Source organism: Lissotriton vulgaris, chromosome 11, assembly GCF_964263255.1.
Source record: "Lissotriton vulgaris chromosome 11, aLisVul1.2, whole genome shotgun sequence".
In the NCBI taxonomy this organism is placed as follows: Eukaryota; Metazoa; Chordata; class Amphibia; order Caudata; family Salamandridae; genus Lissotriton; species Lissotriton vulgaris.
Genome location: NC_141699.1, coordinates 312,053,462 through 312,081,280, shown reverse-complemented (window position 1 = coordinate 312,081,280; position 27,819 = coordinate 312,053,462).

Here is a 27,819-nt window from a genome sequence, read left to right as displayed (position 1 = left end):
TGGTGCAAGCTTAGGCGGTAGGACAACCGCCTTGTATATTCAGCTCCAAAGGTGTCCCTCAGTTTAAGCAGCACTCAAGGCTTCACTGTGCTGAAAGCTTCTTTATTGGTATGGAGAGAAACGTCAGTTGGTTAATAAACAGCTGAATTCTCGGTAGCCTGACGCATTTCAAAGTTTCCTTCTTCCTCAGAGGCTGGCGATTTCAGGTGAGTGCAGGGCGGGCTCTGCTCCCGTGATTTATGCATATGGCACGTGTTAGGAATTAGGCTGGCTTTTCCTTTCTTCCTTTCTGCCTGTATGCGTGACTTTACCGGTGTCCTCTGTTTGTGTCTACCTTTCGGTAGCCTCCGCCCCCTTTCCCTTCCACTTCTTCCATAACTAGGTGCCCGTGCCTTTCATCGGGGCTTGGTTTCTAACCTGGTTGGGTTTTTCCTTTCCTTGCCAGTGCATGTTGTGTGGGTTCATTCGGAATCCCGAGGAGAGCGTTCTAATCTTCTCGGCGTCGTCCCGCTGTAAGCAGCGCTGCGCAGATCGAGGCTTCGTTCTGCCATCCGGATCCCCGTGCCTGGAACTCCGTTCTGAAATTGGATGTCTTTGGGAGATTCGAGCAGCGCTTCCGGACTTGGAAGCGTGTAAAGAAAAGTGGACAGCGTATTGTGTAATTTTTGGAGTATTGGGAGTACGTTCAGGACTCAGTGAACGCTACTGCGGTGCCGATTTCCGGGTTTTTCGAGTACCCAATCCGCATCGTTGTGTGCAGTTGGGACCCTTTCACGAAGCATATAGCTTCTCGCGTTTTTGTTAGAACACTCTATAGTTTGTGGCCACAGTTAGGTTTTTTGTTTAATGTATACCCGGCCAATAGACACGGGCAAACGGGTTTAAGGGGTTTTTTGAGTCAGAGGAATGACTTCTTTTCCCCTATATTGATTTTTCACGCTCGTTGTTGGGAGTTTGTTTACTACATCCTGTGGGACTACCTGATACACATCTCCCCTTGGAAGAGCCTTCTATGTTACACAGGTTAGAGAACTTATCCTAGAGGCCTATATCAAGTTTTTCTGCCGGTGACATAGAAAGAGCCTGGGCGTTTATCTCTTTCTTTTTTTTTTATCTCCTACCTTCTTCCTTTGTTCTGTCCGCTTCCACGCTAAAAACTAAAGGGCGTGTGGCGTTCCGAATAGGGGTAGAGGGGTGGGGCCATCCTCGCTTCCGTGGTGTGGGACAACGTTGGGGAGAAATCTAACAGAAAACCAAGCCCACGAAATTCACGCCACCTGAGCGAGAATGGATGATGATGGGAATGTTTTGGAGGAGAGGGCCCCTACGATGCAGGAATTAATAGGGGCTGTCAATGCTCTTCAAATTAAGGTGCAGGAACTACAACAGGAAAATCAAGGGTTGAGACAGGAAATAAGTATAGGAAAGAGTAAGGAGCCTGTTTGGGGAATGGGAAAACCCTCTGTAGTTCAGCCTGCTACGTTCCATTTCGACAGGAGTGCAAGTGCTAGTACTAGTAACCCCCCTTTTACAGTGAATGTTACAACTCCTACCCCTGTCCCGTTGGCCGTCCCGGAGAGGTTTTCTGGTGATTCGAGTAAATACAGTGTGTTTATGAACCAGTGCCATTTACACTTCATGTGTCGTCCTGCTTCATTCCCTAATGACACCTCCAAGGTGGCGTTTGTCATTTCATATTTGGCGGGAACCGCTGCCTCCTGGGCGGTACCATTGGTGGATAATGATGATCCGGTTCTGTATAATTATGGAGCTTTCAAGGAGCAGATGCGTTGTTTATTTGCAAAACATGCGTTTATGCAAGCCAGTGATGCTGAGTTAATAAAATTGAGACAAGGGAAACAGGATTTATTGACATATGTGTCCACATTTAATCGTTTGGTATCTGAGACCCACTGGCCTGTTGATAAACGAACCTCTTTGTTCTATCAAGGGTTGTCAGAAGATTTGAAGGACGTGGTTTCTCAGGTGGTGAATCCCCCTGAGGACTGTGTGGAGTTTATTGACCTAGTGGTAAAGCTGAATCACAGGCTACTGGAGAGAAAAGGTGAGAAAAACCGCTTTCAGTTGTCCTGTGGAGTTCCTACTAGAAGTGACGTGAAGAGTACAGGAGAAGGTAGACCAACTCCAGAACCTATGGAGATAGGTGGAGTTAGGGGTCCACTGTCAGCGGAAGAGAAGAGTAGAAGACGTTTGCAGAATTTGTGTCTGTATTGTGGGCAAGGAGGCCACTATGCTAGGGATTGTTCAGTAAAGCCATCTTCTATCCCTTCCAAGAAAGTTGTAGCCTGTGTACTACCCCCTGAAGACTCGGTGTTAGACAAATGTAATCCATCCTACCAGATTGCTGGTATAGTAAAGAGGGTTCCCAAACATTTCATGATTACTGTCTGTTTGGTTATATCTAACAGTCATAGGGCCCCTGTATCGGCATTATTGGATTCAGGTGCCACTGGCAATTTTATGGATATTCGGTTAGCTGAACATCTACAGGTGCCTTGGATTTTGAAGGACCAACCTGAACCTGTGAGGGCCATAGATGGCACTGAGTTGTCCTCTGGTACTATAACGAAACAGACTGAACCCTTGTGTATGATATGTGACAATGGCCATTCTGAATATCTTGGATTCGATTTGATTGATGCTCCTTCATTCGGTATTGTGTTGGGGGTACCTTGGTTACAGTCACACAATCCTAGGATTGATTGGTTTCGAAGAACTGTAACTCTGGACTCAGTTTATTGTTTGAAGGGATGTTATAAGGTAGCCACGGATTGGGTTACTCCTTTAACCTGTGCGGTGGGAGATGGGTTGAGGTGTGACGTACAAAAGATTCCTGAGGCGTATGTAGAGTTTGCTGAGGTATTCGACAAAGGACGAGCTAGGGATTTGCCTCCACATCGCTCGTTCGATTGCAGAATAGATTTGGTTCCCGGGGCTACCTTGCCATGTTGTTGCATTTATGCCTTGTCCGAACCAGAAGAACATCATTTGAAGGAGTACATAGACGAGATGTTAGCCAAAGGGTTTATTCGTCCTTCTTCCTCCGCTATTTTCTTCATCCCGAAGCGGGAGGGTGGCCTCCGCGCGTGTGTGGATTATAGAGCGCTCAATAAGGGCACAATTAAGAACAAGTATCCTCTTCCCTTGATACCTGTGTTGTTAGATCAACTGAAGCATGCAACGGTTTTCACAAAATTGGATCTTCGAGGGGCATACCATCTCATACGAGTCCGTGAAGGCGATGAGTGGAAAACTGCCTTCCGGACTAAGTTCGGACTGTATGAGTATTGTGTTATGCCCTTCGGATTGTGTTATGCTCCGGCTGCTTTTCAGTTTTTTATCAACGAAGTCCTAAGGGAATATTTGGACGTGAGCGTAATAGTCTATATAGACGATATCTTGATTTTTTCTTGCACGGAGAAAGAACATGAGACCCACGTGCGCCAGGTCTTACAAACCTTGAAAGACCACCAGCTGTTTGTGAGGCCTGAGAAATGCAGTTTCCATACAGAGAAAGTGGAGTTTTGGGGATTTTTGGTATCTGCTGAGGGGATCAGAATGGATCCACGCAAGATAGAGGCTATAACATCTTGGCCACCACCTAAATGTGTAAAAGAGGTACAGGTATTGTTAGGATTCGCTAATTTCTATCGTCGGTTTATCTCCCATTTCTCTGAGATTGTTGCTCCTATGACTGTTTTATTGAGAAAGGGAGTACCGTTTGTGTGGTCCTATTTGGCGCAAATGTCATTAGAACAATTGGTTGAACGGTTCACTTCAGCCCCTGTTCTTGTCCATCCTGACCCAGCGTTGCCCTTTTTTGTTGAAGCAGATGCTTCCTTGAGTGCTGTCGGGGGCGTTTTATCTCAGCGAGATGTAGAGACGGGGTTCATGCATCCTGTGGCTTTCTTTTCAAAAACCTTGTTACCTGCCGAAAGAAACTACACGGTGGCAGAACGTGAATTGTTGGCCATTAAGCTCTCCTTTGAGGAGTGGAGACACCACTTGTGGGGAGCTCGCCATTCCATTACCATTTACACGGACCATAAGAATCTTGAATTCTTTAGGTCCGCGCGGGCTTTGACCCCTAGGCAGATGAGGTGGGTTTCGTTTTTTAATGAATACGATTTCATGATTACTTATCGGCCTGCCGCTCAGCAGTTGAAATCGGATGCCTTGTCCAGAATACATGTGAAACAGAACGAGTGGGGGACTGATAAAGATGTGGGGTCTTTCATTGCACCAGAAAAAAATTGTGGGCAGTGTTTCGTTAGATGACTTTTTGACCACAGTAAAGGATAAGTTGAACAACATGGATCTGACCCCTTGGGATTCTCTTCCTTCCTTTTCAATGAGAGATGGATTGTTGTATCACGGCACACAGTTGTTCATTCCTCCTGCTTTGAGGGATACCGTGTTACGATGGTGTCATTCATCGTCTTTAGTAGGTCATCCTGGAATACACAAAACTAGAGAATTCTGCTTACGTTGGTTTTGGTGGGAGTCTATGCCACTTGACGTGCAACAATTCGTGGCATCTTGCCCTGTTTGTGCTGTGAGTAAACCATCTCATTCCAGCCCTTCTGGCCTGTTACAGCCTTTACCCGTACCCCCTGCACCTTGGCATACGATTAGTATGGATTTTGTTACAGATTTACCAGAGGAGTCAGGATGTACTGTGATTTTTGTTGTGGTTGATTCCTTCACAAAGATGGCCCACTTCATCCCCTTACCTAAGTTGCCTACTGCAAAGGAAATGGCTTCAGTCTTTGTGTCATCTATAGTGAGACTGCATGGTTTACCATCTGCCATAGTGTCCGATAGGGGAGCGCAGTTTGTGTCCCGTTTTTGGACGGAGTTATGTGAGGCTTTACAAATGAAAATCTGTTTATCTTCTGCCTATCATCCTCAGTCCGATGGCCAGACTGAGAGAACCAACCAGACTATGGAACAGTATCTGCGTTGTTTGTTGACATCTTTGACATGTAATTGGGTGATGGCCCTACCTCTTGCGGAATTCGCATACAACAACAGCGTTCATTCCGCTGTGGGTATGTCCCCCTTTTACTGTTCTATGGGATTCCATCCCAAGGCCATCCCTATCCAACCTTCGGGTCTAGTGCCCGCGGTCGACTCCTTGGGAATAGCATTGGGTAGGATTTGGGGTATAGCCCAGGAACATCTGAAGAAGGCAAAGGAGGACATGAAAAAGCAGGCTGACAAACATAGGGTACCTTCCCCCTCCTTTGTAGTCGGAGACAGGGTCTGGTTGTCAACAAGGAATTTGAGATTGGAAGGCTCCAGGAAACTCCAACCTAGATTTGTGGGTCCTTTCCCCATAGCGAGAGTAATTAATCCTGTGGCTATGAGGCTGGAGTTGCCGGATGAATATGGCATACATCCGGTTTTCCACACTTCGTTGTTGAAGCCATATAAACATACTGATCAAACCTTGCCCCCTCCCCCTTCCTTGATAGTGGATGGCGAAGAGGAGTATGAGGTTAATGCTATACTTGATGCTAGGAGGAGACGGGGGAAGTTGATGTACTTGATTGATTGGAAAGGGTACCCTCCTGAGGAACGGTCCTGGGAACCAGCTACTGGTGTGCATGCCCCTCGTTTAGTTAGATTGTTCCATCTCCGTCACCCGACTAAACCCCGTCCGGTTGGGAGGCCTTTGAGGGGAGGTACTGTTAGGAATTAGGCTGGCTTTTCCTTTCTTCCTTTCTGCCTGTATGCGTGACTTTACCGGTGTCCTCTGTTTGTGTCTACCTTTCGGTAGCCTCCGCCCCCTTTCCCTTCCACTTCTTCCATAACTAGGTGCCCGTGCCTTTTATCGGGGCTTGGTTTCTAACCTGGTTGGGTTTTTCCTTTCCTTGCCAGTGCATGTTGTGTGGGTTCATTCGGAATCCCGAGGAGAGCGTTCTAATCTTCTCGGCGTCGTCCCGCTGTAAGCAGCGCTGCGCAGATCGAGGCTTCGTTCTGCCATCCGGATCCCCGTGCCTGGAACTCCGTTCCGAAATTGGATGTCTTTGGGAGATTCGAGCAGCGCTTCCGGACTTGGAAGCGTGTAAAGAAAAGTGGACAGCGTATTGTGTAATTTTTGGAGTATTGGGAGTACGTTCAGGACTCAGTGAACGCTACTGCGGTGCCGATTTCCGGGTTTTTCGAGTACCCAATCCGCATCGTTGTGTGCAGTTGGGACCCTTTCACGAAGCATACAGCTTCTCGCGTTTTTGTTAGAACGCTCTATAGTTTGTGGCCACAGTTAGGTTTTTTGTTTAATGTATACCCGGCCAATAGACACGGGCAAACGGGTTTAAGGGGTTTTTTGAGTCAGAGGAATGACTTCTTTTCCCCTATATTGATTTTTCACGCTCGTTGTTGGGAGTTTGTTTACTACATCCTGTGGGACTACCTGATACACATCTCCCCTTGGAAGAGCCTTCTATGTTACACAGGTTAGAGAACTTATCCTAGAGGCCTATATCAAGTTTTTCTGCCGGTGACATAGAAAGAGCCTGAGCGTTTATCTCTTTCTTTTTTTTTATCTCCTACCTTCTTCCTTTGTTCTGTCCGCTTCCACGCTAAAAACTAAAGGGCGTGTGGCGTTCCGAATAGGGGTAGAGGGGTGGGGCCATCCTCGCTTCCGTGGTGTGGGACAACGTTGGGGAGAAATCTAACAGCACGCCCATGATTTGGGACGCTCGTATGAGGCAGTGCATAGCATGCTGGGAGTTAGAGTCCATTTCAGTCCCCAAATGGCTGTACTCACAATGTCTGTGCAAAGCCCACAATGGGCCCCAGCCGATGCTTCCCTCCTAGATCCTTCGTGATGCTCCACAAACTAACTCATGTGTGTCAAGTTCCGTGGCCCCCGCCGAAGTGGTGGTGCAAGCTTAGGCGGTAGGACAACCACCTTGTATATTCAGCTCCAAAGGTGTCCCTCAGTTTAAGCAGCACTCAAGGCATCACTGTGCTGAAAGCTTCTTTATTGGTATGGAGAGAAACGTCAGTTGGTTAATAAACAGCTGAATTCTCGGTAGCTTGACGCGTTTCAAAGTTTCCTTCTTCCTCAGAGGCTGGCGATTTCAGGTGAGTGCAGGGCGGGCTCTGCTCCCGTGATTTATGCATATGGCACGCCCATGATTTGGGACGCTCGTATGAGGCAGTGCATAGCATGCTGGGAGTTAGAGTCCATTTCAGTCCCCAAATGGCTGTACTCACAATGTCTGTGCAAAGCCCACAATAGGCCCCAGCCGATGCTTCCCTCCTAGATCCTTCGTGATGCTCCACAAACGAAACTCGTGTGTGTCAAGTTCCGTGGCCCCCGCCGAAGGGGTGGTGCAAGCTTAGGCGGTAGGACAACCGCCTTGTATATTCAGCTCCAAAGGTGTCCCTCAGTTTAAGCAGCACTCAAGGCATCACTGTGCTGAAAGCTTCTTTATTGGTATGGAGAGAAACGTCAGTTGGTTAATAAACAGCTGAATTCTCAGTAGCCTGACGCGTTTCAAAGTTTCCTTCTTCCTCAGAGGCTGGCGATTTCAGGTGAGTGCAGGGCGGGCTCTGCTCCCGTGATTTATGCATATGGCACGCCCATGATTTGGGGCGCTCGTATGAGGCAGTGCATAGCATGCTGGGAGTTAGAGTCCATTTCAGTCCCCAAATGGCTGTACTCACAATGTCTGTGCAAAGCCCACAATGGGCCCCAGCCGATGCTTCCCTCCTAGATCCTTCGTGATGCTCCACAAACGAAACTCGTGTGTGTCAAGTTCCGTGGCCCCCGCCGAAGGGGTGGTGCAAGCTTGGGCGGTAGGACAACCGCCTTGTATATTCAGCTCCAAAGGTGTCCCTCAGTTTAAGCAGCACTCAAGGCATCACTGTGCTGAAAGCTTCTTTATTGGTATGGAGAGAAACGTCAGTTGGTTAATAAACAGCTGAATTCTCGGTAGCCTGACGCGTTTCAAAGTTTCCTTCTTCCTCAGAGGCTGGCGATTTCAGGTGAGTGCAGGGCGGGCTCTGCTCCCGTGATTTATGCATATGGCACGCCCATGATTTGGGACGCTCGTATGAGGCAGTGCATAGCATGCTGGGAGTTAGAGTCCATTTCAGTCCCCAAATGGCTGTACTCACAATGTCTGTGCAAAGCCCACAATGGGCCCCAGCCGATGCTTCCCTCCTAGATCCTTCGTGATGTTCCACAAACGAAACTCGTGTGTGTCAAGTTCCGTGGCATCCGCCGAAGGGGTGGTGCAAGCTTAGGCGGTAGGACAACCGCCTTGTATATTCAGCTCCAAAGGTGTCCCTCAGTTTAAGCAGCACTCAAGGCATCACTGTGCTGAAAGCTTCTTTATTGGTATGGAGAGAAACGTCAGTTGGTTAATAAACAGCTGAATTCTCGGTAGCCTGACGCGTTTCAAAGTTTCCTTCTTCCTCAGAGGCTGGCGATTTCAGGTGAGTGCAGGGCGGGCTCTGCTCCCGTGATTTATGCATATGGCATGCCCATGATTTGGGACGCTCGTATGAGGCAGTGCATAGCATGCTGGGAGTTAGAGTCCATTTTAGTCTCCAAATGGCTGTACTCACAATGTCTGTGCAAAGCCCACAATGGGCCCCAGCCGATGCTTCCCTCCTAGATCCTTCGTGATGCTCCACAAACGAAACTCGTGTGTTTCAAGTTCCGTGGCCCCCGCCGAAGGGGTGGTGCAAGCTTAGGCGGTAGGACAACCGCTTTGTATATTCAGCTCCAAAGGTGTCCCTCAGTTTAAGCAGCACTCAAGGCATCACTGTGCTGAAAGCTTCTTTATTGGTATGGAGAGAAACGTCAGTTGGTTAATAAACAGCTGAATTCTCGGTAGCCTGACGCGTTTCAAAGTTTCCTTCTTCCTCAGATATTATTCCTGATACTATATTACCTATTGGTAGGGCTTGCTTATGTATTTAGATAGAGCTATGCGTCTCTTTCATCTTTTTCGGGCCTATAGGCCCCAAACGAGAGAGACTCCATTTTCTTTCCTGCCTCGGCTGCTCGAGGTGCTTGTAGGTCAAGAGTGATGTTTTAGTTATGAGCTGTTGTTCACTGGAGAGGAACAGGTCAGAGTTGGCCCTTATCGGAGGAATGTAAGCAGAGCTCGGGTTTTAGAGGAAACAACAGTTGGCCACTGTGGGAGCGTCGGAGGCCTGGAGCCTAGTACAGGAATCTGGTGGGCGGCAGGTTACTGTCTGGAAATTTCCATGAACGAGGAGCTCTTTATATTATCGAGGTGTAGAGAGGAGAGGCAGGCAGATGACAGTTAGGAGATGCAGTCGACAGTTGGAGTTTGGAGCGATCGAAGGCCGATGATCTTTTGGAGAGACTGAAGCTACATCATGAGTCAGTCTGTTAGAGCAGTTGGAGATAGTTAAACGTCGGAGTTAGAACAATCAGAGTGAAGAAGTTAGTTGAATAAATGGTTTCCAGAGCGGTTGAAACTATATCATTAGATTGAAGTATGGAGGTGATGACAGTTCGTGGGAGAGAGGAAGCCAGTGCAAAGTAATCGGTGCAGAGATGAGAAACAGAGAAGAAGACGAGAGAAGGGTTCCAGTGCTTTGGAGGAGCATAGCGGTGCAGACGTGTATCCGTGGGTGCAGAGTAGAATCTGAGATGAGCCAAAGCACAGACGAGAGAGGGACCCAGATGACAGCTAGAACGGGACTCCGTAAATATAAGGTGAAGTCTGTCCTGCTATTATAGTGTGCGCCTATACTAACTCTTTCCTTTACTTTCCAGGCTATGCTTAGATTGTTAGGTAGTATTGTGACTTTATAATATAATGTTTTCTTTGTGTATTTGAGTATTGTTTCTATGATAAAGCTAACTTTTCTTTACAGCCAGGTCCAGCGTATGGAAGGATGGGCGATTCCCTTCCTACCGGTAACTGATGCGGGAGATTGATGTGAGTTTTATGTCAAGGAATAATTCTTAAGTGTAACAATTTGGCAGTTCTTGTGTGAGAGGATCGGATCTCCTATGTATCACACGAGGGATAATAATTCATATAAGGTAGACGATACTCCCTGTAAATATTAGATACTCAGAAACTTCCCCAAAAGAGAGAGAGAGAGAGCAGAAGGTAATATTAGGACAGTTAGATCGCTCAAGATAGGGCGTTAGTGAGAACACAAATTGTGGTTGGTGTGGTATAGTGAGCTGCTCTCCAATATGAGAGGGAGGGTAGAATAGTCCGGGACAGATTGTCGCGGGGCTATAAGTTGAGATAATGGGATGAGATATGGAATTCCATAGTTATTAGTGACTATTCTTAGTAATCCCTTAGATCTAGCAGTATTTTTGATGGTATAAGCTTGTATATTGCGAATTCCCCATTTCCGGGTAAGTATTCAGGGACTGTTGTAAATAGGGTCCGGGAAGGGATGGTGTTACGTTTTGGCCGGGTTGGTTGTATGTGAGTGAGTGGGTAATTTTTGGTCCGAGAATCCGGTCATTACAGGAGGGATAGTCCCTTTCTTGCTATTTCTGTGGAGGCGGGCCTTGTGTCCGGATGTGCGTGGCGCGAGGCCTGTGCGCAACAGAAGTGGAAAATCTCCAGTGTGCGCTTCAGGCGTCACCGGAAGTTAAGGCGAGATTACATTTGCTCTAAAATGGCTCCTGTTTGTGCTCATTCCGGCTCTTGGGAATAGCGCCATGCCTGACCTCCATACAGTAAAGCAGGTGCACGTCACTGGGAGCGCGGGGCAAACACACCCGGTGCTGGAATGTACAGAACCTGGGAAGAAAAAATAATGAAATATTGGGCACAACGCTCTCTTTTTTCCCGTAATCCCGCGCCCGCACATGCCCACGCCCACAGCACACGATATGAGACATGGCATGAAGGGCGGAACATGCCACACGTCCCCAGCGTTTGTCAAGCCCCCCAGCACACACCCACAGCACAAGGCAGACATGCCCACAAGGGACTACTTTGCTGGCACGGTTCTTTTACCTTTTAAATGTATATGGTTGGCGTCTGCATAGCCTATGTCTTTCTGCTGCAACTGCCCTTTCCAACGCTGTATTGGGTGTTGTGATTCGTGCTGTGGTTCCTGAGATTACCCGCCTCAAAGGTTTGGGCTCTCTCTTTATTATATTAGTATAGATTTTACCTAGGGCGCCCCCTTTCTTATCGCTGACACCCATTTGTTCGTTATTTTTCAGACCCTTGGGAACGATACATCTACACCCGGTCTCTGTTCCATACCCCCTTGGTGATTCTCGTCTTTTTACCCGGCACCCATACCGGATGGGGATTGATCTATATTGAGTCTCTATGTGAGTAGAGATTAAGTTTGACACTCTACCTCTGTTTGTTCCATCTCCCGCATAGGATGTTTTGGATTGATACTCATAGGTATTATTCTGTATTTTCTCCAGCACGCCCGTCTGCTTGACGGACCTTTGAAGGTCCTCTATTTTCTCTGTTGCGAGAGTGGAGTATTGTTCCAGAATCCCGGGACCAGTCTCCACTGCCCTTGACCCGCTTTCAATTACGGTGAACATGCAGTTGCAATTAGTCCCATGGTAAATTAAACTCTCCACGTGGGATAGCTTGTATAACTTTTGTACTATTTATGTATGTTTTTATTAGATGATGGTTAATTTTCCGTACATTGATGTTTTAGATACCAAAAATCAGGAGATCTATTCTAAGCATGGGCGTAAAACTCGTTCTGCTTGCTGATTTTCCTCAATTTCGCGATCCGTGAATCGCGCGAAATCGCGGCAAAATCCGCGAATCCGCGAGCGGGACGAATTTTGCTCAGGAAGCACTTACAGGGTTAAAGCAGGTGCCCAAGTTGAAGCTAATTTCTTTTTAATAATTTACGAAATGGTTACAAAGAAATTACCTTCAACTTGGGCACCTGCTGTAACCCTGTAAGTGCTTCATGAGCGGCACCAAGTTGCCTACTTGCAACTATTCTCTGACCCTGCTCTGACCGTTGAAGCAGGGTCAGAGAATAGTGACAATTAGGCAACAAATCTCCTGTCACTAAAATTAAACCTCAGCAGGAAGCACTTACAGATAAATAAAGCAGGTGCCCGAGTTGAAGCTCAAATTCAGTAACGCATTATCAGCCCAAGAATCTAGTAAGCACGGTTGATGCTAGGCAGGTGTGCTTTCTCACCCGATCTACCGTCTACAATTAGCTGTAATCTGTGATGGGGTCTGGGCATCCACGAGTTTCTCGAGCGCAATTCCCCTGTACTTCGGTCTCTGACCCTTTATAAACGAGAGGCAAGTGAACTAGCACAGAAGCCCAGCCCCCACACACACTAAGCTATGCAACCTCTTCCCGCCCTTTCCCCCACTGTGATGGACAGCTCACTCGAGGTACCTCGGCACCTATGGGCACGGTGGCAAAGTCACAGACACACGTGGTGACGTCCCACTCTTCTGGGCCTTTACGCAGCTGTAGTGTAGGAAAAGCAGCATACATTTACCCAACGAGGTAGCACTTACTGCTTTTTCCTAATCTGCTGCTCTGATCGGACTCTGACCCTTTATAAACAAGAGGCATGTGAACTTGCACAGAAACCCGGCCCCACAAACACTAGGCTATACAACCTCTTCCCGCCCTTTCCCCCACTGTGATGGACAGCTCACTCGAGGGACCTCGGCACCTATTGGTGCGGTGGCAAAGTCACAGGTACGCGTGGTGACTTGCCACTCTTCTGGGCCTTTACGCAGCTGTAGTGTATGGAATGTACGATACATTTACCCAACGAGGTAGCACTTACTGCTTTCTCCTAATCTGCTGCTCTGATCGGACTCTGACCCTTTATAAACAAGAGGCATGTGAACTCGACCAGAAGCCCGGCCCCACACACACTAGGCTATGCAACCTCTTCCCACCCTTTCCCCCACTGTGATGGACAGCTCACTCGAGGGACCTCAGCGCCTATGGGCGCGGTGGCAAAGTCACAGACACACGTGGTGACTTGCCACTCTTCCGTGCCTTTACTCAGCTGTAGTATAGGAAAAGCAGGATAGATTTACCCAACGAGGTAGCACTTACTGCTTTCTCCTAATCTGCTGCTCTGATCGGACTCTGACCCTTTATTAACAAGAGGCATGTGAACTCGCACAGAAGCCCGGCCCCACACACTAGGCTATGCAACCTCTTCCCGCCCTTTTCCCCACTGTGATGGACAGCTCACTCGAGGGACCTCGGCACCTCTTGGTGCGGTGGCAAAGTCACAGGTACGCGTGGTGACTTGCCACTCTTCTGGGCCTTTACGCAGCTGTAGTGTATGGAATGTACGATACATTTACCCAACGAGGTAGCACTTACTGCTTTCTCCTAATCTGCTGCTCTGATCGGACTCTGACCCTTTATAAACAAGAGGCATGTGAACTCGCACAGAAGCCCGGCCCCACACACACTAGGCTATGCAACCTCTTCCCACCCTTTCCCCCACTGTGATGGACAGCTCACTCGAGGGACCTCAGTGTCTATGGGCGCAGTGGCAAAGTCACAGACACATGTGGTGACTTGCCACTCTTCTGGACCTTTACGCAGCTGTAGTGTAGGAAAAGCAGGATACATTTACCCAACGAGGTAGCACTTACTGCTTCCTCTTAATCTGCTGCTCTGATCGGACTCTTACCCTTTATAAACAAGAGGCATGTGAACTCGCACAGAAGCCCGGCCCCACACACACCAGGCTATGCCACCTCTTCCCGCCCTTTCCCCCACTGTGATGGACAGCTCAGTATAGGGACCTCGGCGCCTAAGGGCGCGGTGGCAAAGTCACAGACACACGTGGTGACTTGCCACTCTTCTGGGCCTTTACGCAGCTGTAGTGTAGCAAAAGCAGGATACATTTACCCAACGAGGTAGCGCTTACTGATTAGCCAGTAGAAAGTACTCCAGTTAAATATGGTGCAAAACGCAAAAAAATCCGCGATATTTCAGGAAAATACGCAAATTCGCAGATTTTTTTGCAATTTCGCGTGAATTCGCTGACCGCTGATTCGCAAAATTAGCCCATACCTAATCTATTCGTGCTCTAACCTTCTGAGCCTTCTTAGTAGGTTCTCTGTACAGTTATACTTCAAGTGTATTCGTCAAATTATTGCACTTGATTTATTCATTCGGCTCACGCTCTGGGCAGTTTTGCTTTCTGTTACACTGTTTGTGGTGTTTTGCGTGGTGGTGGTATAAGTGTCACTGAGGCATTCACCTACTTGGCTATCTTGTATAAATATGCATGCACTGTTCTATTTTATCAGCATGTGATGGTCTTCACCAAATATCCAGCTAAGCTCTTACTTGGTTGTTGTTTTTAAATGTTCTACAATGTTTAAACCGTGCCTCTTGTTCCCGCAGATTTATCTTATTGTGAGCCTTGATACCACATGTTCAGTGGCTGCTCTACTGTTCACAGATGGCCCTGCAATACTGAAAGTACATGTTTGTCATGAAGAAGGAACCCTGTATGTGTTGCAGTGTTCCGAAACGTGCATAAGCGTTTTGTCATTTTAGGTGTGCTGTTATCTTAGTTAAGTCCTTTTGTATTAGCACCTTATTGTAATTTTGTATTATGTATTGTCTTTTGTGCTTGATTGTTTGAAGCATTGTCTGTGGTGATTTTTGTATTAAGTTTAGTGTTCTTTACCTAACCCTGTCTTTTTAACTATGGGCCTGTGTTTACTGTTTTCTGACAAATGTTTGAGAAAAACAAATAATTACCTTAAATGTTATTGTCTGTGAATCTGCTATCTTTTTGGTATTAATAAAATGAGAATAAAATAGTATGTTGTAATGTTTTTAGTCAGTGGGACAACTTTAAACATTTTGGATGAATCAACAAAGATGTTTCACCCAGAGGAGTATTATTTTGTAATTTGCTTGTGTCCATTTCCCTGCTCTCTTCCTCCACATTGAGATTTCAGGGACGCTCTCCTGTGTTTTTGTTGATTTTCTCTCCTCCATTGGAGGGCGAGAGGGCCCACGCATCCATCTCAGAGGTGACAGATATGGAGCGATGCCCTGGCATGTCACCTCATGCCGCTTGTGACATCAGCAGGCCCAGACAACAGTTTCACTTTCAGTGGTGAAGAGGCAAAATTGCCCATTCCCTTACAAAGACTCAAAGACCTAAATTGCAGCAGACCTCTCATAGTGATATAATGCTCTGAATGACAAATGTCTAGTCTCTCTGGCCACAACCTAGGAAACGGAACATTTAATATGGCCTCTTTCAACCAGAAACAATGTTGTTTGCAATTATGCTATGTTATGAGATTTATAGAGAGCATGGTGACCTATGGGCATCCCAGCTTTAACAGCAGAAGAGAACCGCTCAATTGAGAACTGAGGAGTCACCTAGAAAATCAGTTCTCCAAAAGCAGGGTCTTAAGGGATTTTCGGAAACAAAGTTCATTATTTGTGGATCGAAGGGCCAATGTAAGGGCGTTCCAGAGCTTGGCCATATTAAAACAGAAAGACCATCCTCCCCTTCCAGCCCTCCTAATAGTGGGGACGGAGGATAGGTGTGAATTGGTGGATCTAAAAAGCCTCTTAGGGAAGCAGGGGGTAACTAGTTGGGGAGATGGGGGACAACGCACATGAAGGGGGTTGTGTGTACTGTACACAGGGATTTATATCCTATTCTCTGAGTAATAGGAAGCCACTGGAACTCCCTCAAACGCTGTTTGGCTGATGCATATCTAGGAATTCCTAACAGCATCCGTGCAGCAGCAGTTTGCACAACCTTTAGTTTATAAATCACTACCTTGGGGCACCCAGATAGAAAAAGGTGACATAATCCAGGTGCGAGAGAATTAGAGCATGAACTACCAGTTTCCTCAAGGGCTGGAGAAGCTGAGGCAAAATTTTGTACAACATTCACAGGATTCCAGCACAGATGGCAGAGAATATAGTGGCCTGGGTAAAAATGGACTGAGAATTTTCCACACTATTGAATAAGTGAAGCACACCTATGTTACAAAATTATTTGAATGAAACTAAACCCTTTATAATCTTTTTCCATGAGCGTGCTACAATGGGATACGTGCTGCCTCAACACGCCTATGTAGTATCCCTTTTAGATGATCTCATTTAGAATTGTTATCTTTCCTATGCGCATTCCACATTCTCTGTGTGGGAGTTGCTCAGATCTCCTGGGCGTTTCTAACCTGTGTTTGTACAAGCTGTTCCATCTACAGAATAAACTACTTCAACTTCAACTGGCTTACCTGTTTACTTCACAAACTGGCGACGACCGGGATGCCATGAAGAAGAACCCACTCTTTTATTGAAGGAAGTAATTTTTTTTTACAACTGAGGAACAGCGTTCACGCATCTTTCAAGGTATTTCCTTTGAACCTTTTCTCTTGCCATGTGTAAAATGATTGCACCAGCGGCAGAAAGTGAGTTAGTGCTTTGATCGCACCTGCGGCAGTGTACACTCATGTGTTCTTATGCACTTTAATTTATACTTTCATCATTGACTTAGCGTTTTTTTTTTGTCACTGTGTATTTCATCTCGACATATTTTGTCACAGGATTATTCTCGGCGCTGCTTTCTCCTTGATTTGCGGAGTTGCTCTAGTAATTTTGAGAAGCCTGAAAGCGCTGGGCAATTTGTATATTTTGGCATCGAGAGGCCTGAAAGCGCTGCGCAAGTTGTATATTTTTAAAAAACCAACCTGGAACGCTGCCGCGTGTGGGTGTGCGAGCCTCTGAGTTCGCGTTGACGTCTTCAGTGTTCTGCTGCTCTGCTGCGTGTAATGTGCAAGCCTCAGCCTTCTGTCCTTCCTCACTGCTGAGAACGTTTCCTACGTCAACGTTCCACTCGCCGCTGGGGAATACGTATAAACGTCGCACACAGGTCAAAGTACCATGCACTTACTATTTTTTCACTTTGATCTGTTTTCACAAGGAACGCCTGTGTTTAACGTACTGCTGCATCATTATTTATGCAATTTAAACTGTTTACATTAAAATCTACATGAGACTTCTTTCAAGAAACGAAATTTGACTACGGTGACTACGTTCATTTTGTTAATTTATTATTTTGATATTATCTACTGTACTCTTGGTATTTGACTTGTGACTGTTGTTCTTTCATTATTTCAGCAGTTTTATTCTATTTTTTTTTACTCTTCTTCGTGTTCAAGTTTTCTGTTTTTATTAGACATGTCCAATAATATTACTTCCCCACCCCATTTTTTGCCTACTGTTGGGAATCCCAGAGTTGAATGGGACTTGTGGTATCCTACATTTCTGGCTTACGTGGATGTAGTGGAGGAAGATGGATGCTCTCCTAAAAGAAAATTAGCTTTATTAAGAAATTGTTTAGGTGGTGCAGGTTTGAAAGAGTTGGAAAGTTTACCTCCTATTGATGGCGCAGGCGATCTTAATGTTTTTGAGATCGTAGTAAAACAATTAGCCATTAGGTTTGGTAGGAAAATTAATATAGTAATGGAGAGGTTTAAATTTTATTCTAGATCACAGAAAGATGACGAGTCAATTGAAAACTATGTGGCTGCACTACGAACTCTAGCTGGTTCTTGCGCTTTTGAAACAATTAACTTTGAGCAGGTGTTAAGAGATCAAATAATGATGAAGACAAAAAGTAAGAAAATAAAGGAACGTTTATGGACGGGAACTGAATCTTCTTTAAATGCTGTATTGAATATAGCCACAGGGATTGAACAATCCGAACTTTTTTGTTAGTGAGATCAGAGGCCAAAATGTCAAGAATAAAGTGATAATTCCGGAAGTTGCTTTAGTAAAAGAGGTCCATAATCAAAAGAAATTTCCTTTCACTCAAACTAGAAAAGAGTATTTTCCAAGAGACAACAAATTCACTAACAGGAAAAATCCTGTCATTTGTTATAGATGTGGTGGGAATGACCATGTTGGTAATTATAAAGGTTGCCCAGCATGGAATAAAACTTGTGTCAAATGTAGAAAAACTGGGCATTTTAGTAAGATGTGCAGATCTCCACAGAAAGTAAACTTATTGACTGAATTTGATTACGAAAATTCTGAAGAGATTCAGGAAATCAACACTTTGTTGTGTGTTGGTGACACCAAATGCATAGGTTTTCCCAAGGACAAAATATTAATTAATAGTATAGAAATTACTATGCTCATAGATTCCTGTGCTTGGTATAGTATAATTGGTAGTGACATTTTTAACAGGCATTGGAATTCTTCAAGTTTGTTTCCATGGGATGTTCGTCCTGGTGGATACACAGGTCGGAAAATAGACTTATTGGGATATATGTGGGCAGACATAAAATTTAAACACAAGAATATCAAAGGGAAAGTTTATGTGGCCGCAAAAGGTGCCTCCATTTTGAGTTGGCCACACCAACACGAGTTGGGAATTAAATTAGATCCCAATGCATCCCCACCTGTTTACCTAGTACCTCCTGCCGAAGATGAGTTTACCGTCCAGATCAAAAACAAGTTTCCAGATATTTTTTCTGGCACTTTGGGCGAATTTGTAAATTTCAAACACAAAATCATTTTAAAAGACAATGCAACACCAGTCCGTCATAGAGTCAGAAATGTTCCTTTGGCCTATCGGGACAAGCTAAAAACTATTTTATCGGATTTAGTGACTCGTGGTATTATCGAACCAATTGAGTCTTCCCCCTGGGTTTCTCCAGTAGTTTTGTCAATTAAAAGTAATGGCGAACTTCGTTTGTGTGTTGACCTTCGCAGCCTGAACAGCGAAATTTGGGTGGATAGACACCCGCTACCTAACATTCATGAATTAATTTCTACTCTCTCTGGTGCTTGCATTTTCTCAACTCTAGATTTAGCTAGCGCTTATCATCAGGTGTTACTCCATGAAGATTCCAAGTTTCTCACCACGTTCATAACACCTGAGGGCATGTTCCAATTTCGTCGCATGCCTTTTGGTCTAGCTAGCGCAGCATCTGTATTCCAAAGACTCATGAAAGAGGTATTGGAGGGTTGTGACAATGCCATAGCTTTCCAAGATGACATTCTAATATATGGGAAAGATTTTGAAGACCATGATAGGAACCTGAATAAAGTATTAAGGTCAGTTAAGGCAAAAGGTTTGACTTTAAAGTTCTCGAAGTGCAAATTTAGACAGAGCACTGTGGAATATCTGGGACATGAAATTTCAGCTCAAGGTATTAAACCCAAACTCAACCACGTCCAGAGCATAACTAAGGCTCCAGCCCCTATTAATAAAGAGCAGTTGGTGTCTTTTCTAGGCCTTACCGAGTTCTATAGCAAATTTGTGTCAGACTATTCTTCTAAAGTTCATGTTTTAAGAATGCTATTAAAAAAGGATGCAAAATTCATTTGGAAAGACGAACAACAGAATGCTTTTGAGTTGCTTAAAAATGAAATCATCAATGCTCCTTTTCTAAGGCCTTTTGATTTGGGTAGAGAATGCATTGTGTGTGTGGATGCGAGTAATGTTGGCCTTGGTTCTGTATTGATGCAAAAGAAATTCGGTGAGGAATATGTAGTTTCATATGCTTCTCGTACCCTCCGAGGTGCAGAATTTAACTATTCCACCATAGAGAAAGAACTTTTGGCTTGCACGTGGGCAGTCGAACATTTCAGGCAATTTCTGTGGGGAACAAGATTCCGCTTTCGTACTGATCACAAACCCCTGATAAGTATGTTGGCTGCTGGTGGTGGTCGTACCTTGACAGCACGTTTAGCACGTTTGGCTGCCAAGCTACAAGAGTTCCAATGTGTAGTGGAGTATGTGCCTGGTCGTTTAAATGTCCATGCTGATTGCATGTCTAGATTGCCTTGTGCTGTTTCGGAGGTAATCACCTCTCCTCAAGATGTTGATGTTGTGTTGACTATCGATGATGTCAATGATGCAAGGTGTAATGCTACGTCTAGTGTCATTTCTGAGTCTGATTGGAGGGATGTCTCAAGATACTTCCTTGTCCAATGTAGTGGATTTTCTGATGCAGGGATGGCCTGAAGAAAGGAAACTTTCTGGTGATGTTTTATCTTTTAGCAAAATAAAAGAGGAACTCATGTTCAATCAGGGTTTTGTAACAAGGTGTGATAAGAGAGTTCCCCCCTGTAGTTTACGTGGGAAAATAATCTCTATGGCGCATGAAGGTCACATGGGGATGTCTAACACCAAAAGACGTATCCGTGAAATTTACTGGTGGCCTGGCATTGATAGCATGGTTGACAAATGGGTCAGCTCATGCTCTCCTTGTGCCAGAAGCGATAAAACTGTTAAACCTTTAGCTGCTAAATCGGATATTTCTCCCATTGAGGACTCCATGTGTCCTTGGAAAAAACTTGGGATTGATATCGTTGGTCCTTTGGATTTATTAGACAACAGGTCTGTGTTTATTCTAGTTTTGATCGATTATTTCTCTAAGTGGCCAGAGATAAAGGTTGTGGACAAAGTTGGTTCTTCTCAAGTTGTTGAATTCCTTGATGATATTTTCTGCAGGGAGGAAATTCCAGCCGAGTTGGTATCGGACAATGGTCCGCAATTTGTTAGCAGTGAGTTCGCAGCGTTTCTTGACAGGTGTGGAGTAGTACATAAAAGAGTATCCAATTACAATCCTCAGACCAATGGTCAAACAGAGCGCTTTAACAGGGTCATTAAGGGGTCCATACAATTAGCTGTCAAAAGCAAATTAGATTGGAGGAAAACTCTTCGTGCATCTCTTCTTTCGTATCGCACTTCTCCTAACTCTGTTACGGGTTTTTCACCTTTCGAGCTGTTAAAAGGACGCAAACCTGGTTCAAAATGATTACCCTGGTGGATGAAATTAGAAATTCCTCCTGTTTCTGGTGTTGATCCCTTTGTGGTAAAGGATAAGGTGTTGAAATATCAAGAAAAAATGAGACGTTCTTCTAATTGTCCATTTGTCTCTAGACCTGGAATTAAAGTTGGTGATTTGGTGCGAGTCAAGTTTGGGAAATCTTTTGGTTCTAGGTGGAACAAATGGTCGGAACCTTGTAGGGTTACTGAAGTATTCAGTAAGGCTGTCAGAGTGGATGGTGGTAAAGTATGGAATTTCCGGAGAGTTTCTCTGTGTAAAGCACCTACTTCGCATGTGATTTCTCTACCCTCTTCAATCGCCTCGGGTGATAACTACCCTGCCCTGCTGGATACTTTTAGAGGTGATGTTCAAACTTTAGCTGCAAGCAATGATGTTCTTGTCTCCAATGTTGTAGTTCCTGCACGACAAGCTTCTGTTTCTCCTGGACAGTCTTGTGGTGACTATTCTACTCCGCTTTGCACTGAGACTGTTCTTCCTAACCATAATGTACAAGTTACCAATCATAATGTACAAGTTAATGATGCCCCTCTAAGGAGGAGTTCCCGTGTTAAATCTACTCCTATTAAGTTACGTGATTTTGTTCATTAATGTTTTTTTTTTCTCTTTTTCTTCATTGTTTTTTTTTAGGGGGGGAGGTGTGTAGTATCCCTTTTAGATGATCTCATTTAGAATTGTTATCTTTCCTATGCGCATTCCACATTCTCTGTGTGGGAGTTGCTCAGATCTCCTGGGCGTTTCTAACCTGTGGTTGTACAAGCTGTTCCCTCTACAGAATAAACTACTTCAACTTCAACTGGCTTACCTGTTTACTGCAGCCTACATAGAACACCCCGTTTCAAGTCTATTCAACCTGACCATTATGCACATTAGTGAATGCTCTTGCAAAGTTTCCTTTAGACAATATACACTATTCATCTATAGTTTAAACCAACATTTACACTAGATTTGAAAAACTCATTCACAAACAGGGGATTTTCTAAGCATGATTCATTGATGCATTTAATATTCAGATATTCACATATTCGTACTGAACACCCAACAAATTATTATTCAATATATTCTTCTGATTTGATTCTTGCCCAATGCATTTCTGGTGGTTGGCCCTTTTTCGGGGGCTTCAATCTGAAACGTATCAAAGATTTACATAGAAAGATGTAAAAAAACACTATTCATACAACAGAAGCCACTCGTTTACATGTTTGAAAAAACATTTCTTTTGATTAAAGAATCTTCAAAGACTCAATTCACACATTTGCAATGCCCCATACTACAACTTTTGTATTCTTACAAAAAGAATAGCCTGAGGATAGAGGAAAAAATATAATGAGAAAAAAGAAAAAAGAAAGAAAAGGAACCAATTTAAACCACCGTGAAGGCACACAATAATATCAACTATGTGTTTTCTAAGGCACCCTTGTGCCAAGTACACCACATCCCAAGCACAACAAATTGTTACTCACTGCTTTCTCCAACTCTCAGTGGTCACTGTAGGTAAAAGCGTGTAGGATATTAGCAAAAATATAATTCAATATAAGGGTTTTGCCGTTAACCATGAAATGAACCTACACACTAAACACACCTTATTACTACTGTCGAATCCGCCACCTATGGTGAAGTTCAGCACCCCAAGTTTCGATGACAAGCTGTTGAAAGTCAAGAAAATCAATCATGTACCATTTTCTGACTGCTATCCGATTTAAAGTCATCCAAACTATCAAAAGCGTGTGCGCTTACCTCGGCCGAACTTCTGACGCGTATCCAAAAACGCAAGCCTTACTGGTACACTGTTTTGAGTTCCCGCTCTCTACTACACCAGGCATCCCTGGATGCTGCTTTTAAAATATTTAGCAGTAACAAAAATTACAGCCCAATTTATGAAGCCAAATAGCGCTCGCAAAGGGCCAGATTCTGAGAATCTGGCCCTTTGCGAGTGCGATTTTTGCATTTGGGATTCATCATCCCAAATGCAAAAATCGCTATTTGCGATATCGCATATTTGCGAGGAATTGGATTTAAGGAATCTCTATTAGAGATTCCTTAAATGCAATTCATGAACCAATTTTAAATTGCGAATTTGCAATATTTGGTCGCTATTTACCACGAAGTTTGACTTCGTGGTAAATAGCGAAAAAGTAGAAAAAAGCACTTTAGTGCATTTTTCTCTGTTGCATGTTACAAACACACATGTCCTTTGGACATGTGTGTGTGCGCAACACCTGTGTAAATTTGCATTTCAGGGGTGCTACAGGGTGTCCTTTGGACACTACTGGCACCCTTGAAATCGCTATCTTATTTGCGATTAGCTAATTGCTAATCACAAATTAGGAATGTGTAGGAATCGCATTTTATTTTGCGATTCCTACATGAATCCCATTTTGCGACTCTGTAATAGCGATTCCTTATGAATCGCTATTAAAGACTCGCAAAACGGGTCTGTGATGAATCTACCTGTTAATGTATGTTCATTTCCTTGTTAACGGCAAAACCCTTATATTGAACGGTTAAGTGTTATGTTTTTGCTAATATCGTACACGCTTTTACCTACAGTGACCACTGAGAGTTTGAGAAATCAGTGAGTAACAATTTATTGTGTTTGGGATGTGGTGTACTTGTCACAAGGGTGCCTCAGAAATCACATGTTTAATATTATTGTGTGCCTTCACGGTGGTTTAAATTGTTTCCTTTTCTTTCTTTTTTCTTTTTTCTCATTATATTTCTTCCTCTTTCCTCTTGCTATTCTTTTTGTAAGACGACAAAAGTTGTAGTATGGGGCAAAGCAAAGGTGAGAATTGAGTCTTTGAAGATTTTTTAATGAAAAGAAATGTTTTTTAAAACATGTAAACAAGTGCCTTCTGTTGTATGACTAGTATTTATTTATATCTTTCTATGTAAATCTTTGGTATGTTTCAGATTGAAGCCCCCGAAGAAGGGCCAATCGCCCGAAATGCATTGGGGAAGAATCAAACCACAAGAATATATTGAATAATAATTTGTTGGTTGTTTAGTATGAATATGTGAATATCTGAATATTAAATGCATCAATGAATGAATTATGCTTAAAAAATCACCTTTTTGTGAATGAGTTTTTCAAATGTAGTGTAATTATTGGATTAAACTATAGAAGAGCATTAGCTAATGTGCACAATGGTCAGGTCGAATAGACTTGAAATAGAGTGTGGAGAGAATTTCCAGCCACACTCCCAGTTCACAGCAACCTGCCAAACTGGAGGATTTTCTGGACACTGGACAGGAGGGCAATGGGCACATCCAGATCTCGTGTTGTGCTGTCAGCTATCACCTAACCTGGATTAGACAGTTTACTAGATTAGGCGGACAATCCTTCCTTGGAGAGATGCCACTTAGAGACTGTGTTGAAGTATGGAATGGACGAGTATGGCTGGGCTTCATCTACTGGCGTTACCAGGAACAAAGACAAGTCCTGCTTCCTCCTGGGGGTCTGAAATGGGCTAGCCATGCAACAAGATAAAAGAGGTTAGGCAAGCAGGGTGGGAGCTTGCCCACTTTGTGCACACAGGAGTAAGCATTATTCATATCTTCGTTAAGGGGATTGCAAAGGTGGTGGGTTGGGGTAAGGAGGTGGCTGCTGGTCCCTCACCTGATGAGCCTCAAGAAACAGGTTGTTGTCATTCTGCGCCCAACAGGGACCATTCTATGACAGTACACAGGAGACACTGGTGGAGGCAACAGGGTAGAGAGGGAGATAGCTCGCCTGACAAAAGCAACAGTAGGTTCTCCAACACTGGGAAACAACACACAGAGACTTCAGTTGGAATCTGCACAGATTGCTTGCTTCTTCAAATTAATCTTATTTATGTCTTTCCACATAGTGTGGAGCTCCATGGGTCTATTTTCGCAATGCACACATTGTGAGCAACCCACATACAGCACTCATCCCACATAGTAAGATACCATTGCTTAACCATTGGCACAGCCTAAAATGTTCTGTGTTATGCTCATGGAGGCGTACGTGCTCTATACAATGCTTTTGATTCCCCTCCGCTGTACTCCTGGCTAGGAGGTATCACTGACCCATTCTCATATTGTCACCATTCCAACTCTTACATCCCTCGCCATGGCATCCCAAGGACGCCCAAGGCATCTCTGACTGATGTTGTTCAATGTAAAGGGCCTGAATTATATTAAGGGAAAGATGTTGCTGACATGCATACTGATTAAATCCTGTGACATAGCACCGGTGCAGAATACATGCCTCTAGAGTGTTGAATTGGACAAATTCAAAAGAGACTGGAAGGGCAGAGTTATCAGCGTGAGTCATGCCGGTAGTGCTGACGCGGGGGGAGAGTCCTGATCCACTAAAAGGTGTGGCGTTGCCATACTTATGAGGAAAACACTCATGTGCACAATACACAGAATCCAAATTAATGATGAGGGATTGTATGATTCCTAGGCCTGGAAGTGAAATTCTGCCCAACTCTTAGAGTTTGCAGAGGTTTATCCCCTCCATGCTCCACTTAGTACGGAAAAAACTCCCCTCCTCGCAGTGGAGCTGGGTTTTTTCTTCTCTCATGCTCGTCAACTTTAAGTCACAGAGTGCGAACGGGGAAAACCTTACTCCTGTCTACCTCCTGGCGAGATTTCCCAACCTGGGGGGTCGTGGATCATCGCTGCCTCCCGCGATAAGAAAACTTCTATGTGTGTTGAGGAAGCTGCCGCTTGAGTTGAACATCTATTTGAGCGACAGAAAGAAGCGGCACCCTCTTGTACTGCACGTGGTGCTGCTTGAGCTGATTTTACAGCGTGGGACAAACACCCGGTAATAAAAGTCAGCATGAACAGCAGGCGTAAAGAAATTCACCACTTGCAGAACTATGTGACTCCATGAACTCTGCCCTGTTCTAATGATTTTACTAAGATTAGCACAATGGGCGACAAAGTAGCATTGGGATCTACATATGTTCCAACTCTTCATGGAATTCGACTGCACCAGGGTATGTGGACGGGCACTGGAACCTTGTGTTTGACCTGCTGACCGAAAAGACTGGGAGATATGATAAACCCAATGCCATAGTGTGTGATCCTGAATGATAGACCCATGACGTTTGACTCATCCTGTTGATAAGGACTACACTTTTGCCCATGTCTCAAGTTCTCGTATTGGTTACTTTCTTTTGAAACACCACACACTGGCAACGAAGAGAGACTGCTGAATATTGGTTGGAGGGATATCGTTCCATGCTCCGGTACTCCTGGAGCTGAATTAGGGACATGAGGTCAGACGTCCAAGTGCTTCTTACTAAACATGCCTCACTATATGCTGCCTGTAGACAAGCAGATATTAGCTGCCCTTGTGCACCAATACTTGGCAGAGAACAAGGCTTCTGTGTCATCTGCTCAGGACCTATGGGCCACAGGTAAAGCGCCCATTAGGGGGGAACTGATGAGAGATGCTGATCTCCATAAACAAGAATTCAGACAAACAACTGCAGCTGAAATCAGAGATCTGGGAGCTAACAAACCTCTGTACAGATAAATCAGATCTCCAGCTTCTGCGGTGGCTTGAGAGAGCGAAATTCAATCTGAATACGCTTATCATGACCAAAGCTGAATACACTCTACCGCTCCTGAATCATAAACATTGTGAGCTAAGAGAGAAGGTGGGGTGACTGCTAATGGCACAGCTCCTTCAACGTGAGGCTAATAATGCAATTCTAGAACTTAGGGATCCCATTGGCCTATTGGTCAAGCACCCAATGGAGATCGCAGACATGCTCCTGAGTTTTCTGAACACAAGTTACAGTGCATAGACACCTGACAATCTTAAGAGGGGATGTGACTTCTTGGAAGGTGTCCATTTCACACCCTTTCAGATTCTGGACAGCATGCAGGTTGGAAAATCACAGAAGATGAGATCATAGAAGCTATAGATGCCATGTCATTCAATAAAGCACCAGGGGGTAACTGTTACTCCACTGAGATCTATAAATTGAACAAAGAGGTCATAGCTCCAATACTTTATAGAGCATTTAAGGAGGCAGGGTGCAGTGGTGGCCTGTTGGCTGAGTATAATAGAACAAGTATTTGATTAATCCTTAAGGCTCACAAACCCCAACCCACTGGACCAGCTACTGACCAATGTTCTTCTGGAACACAGACATGAAAGCGTTAGCCAAGGTTTTGGTGCCCAGACTTAGGGAAAGGTCTACAGAGCCTAATCCATCACTCATTGGTAGGATTTGTGCTCTGTCAATCATCCAGAATTTACATGCGCATGTTGGGGACAGTTCTATGGCAGGTGCATGCTGATACAGAGGGCAAAATACTTATCTCTTTGGATGGTGAGAGGCATTTGACTGTGTTTAATGGGGCACCTCTTGCATTTTCGGGAGAGGGAAGGCCTTGGCCTAATCTTTTTGGGTACATTTCGGTGGATGTAGTCTAACCCAGTCTCACAAGAAAGCTCCAATGGTCATATGTTGCAGGTATTCTCTATACCTAGAGGGACACGCCTGCGTGTCCATTGTTCCTCCTTTTGTTCCTGCTGGCCTTGGAACCTCTGGCAGCTGCCACATGCCAATTGGATGCTATCAAGGGTGTAGCCACCCTGACCAAAGATGTGAAGATCATGCTTTCTGCAGACAACGTCCTTCTTAGGATTGCTGACCATGACATGTGTCCCACGTCTTATGCCCTTGATCACTGCCTCGTCAGTCTTTTTAGAGTACAGTATTATTGGAGGAAGAGCGAGGACCTCCCCATCCAAATGTCCTGTAGTACACTCAGGCAATGAATTTGGCTTTACCCGGTAAACCTTCAGATTGAAATATCTGTGCTTTGTTATTAACAGAGAATTGGATAACATGGCCACTAGCAATTCGACCCACTGTTGATGAAGAAAGATATTGACCTCCATCGCTGGTCCTCTTTACACTTGTCACTGTGGCGGGTACATACAATAAAGATGGTCACTGCTCCATGCTTTAACTTTATCGTCAGCATGATACCA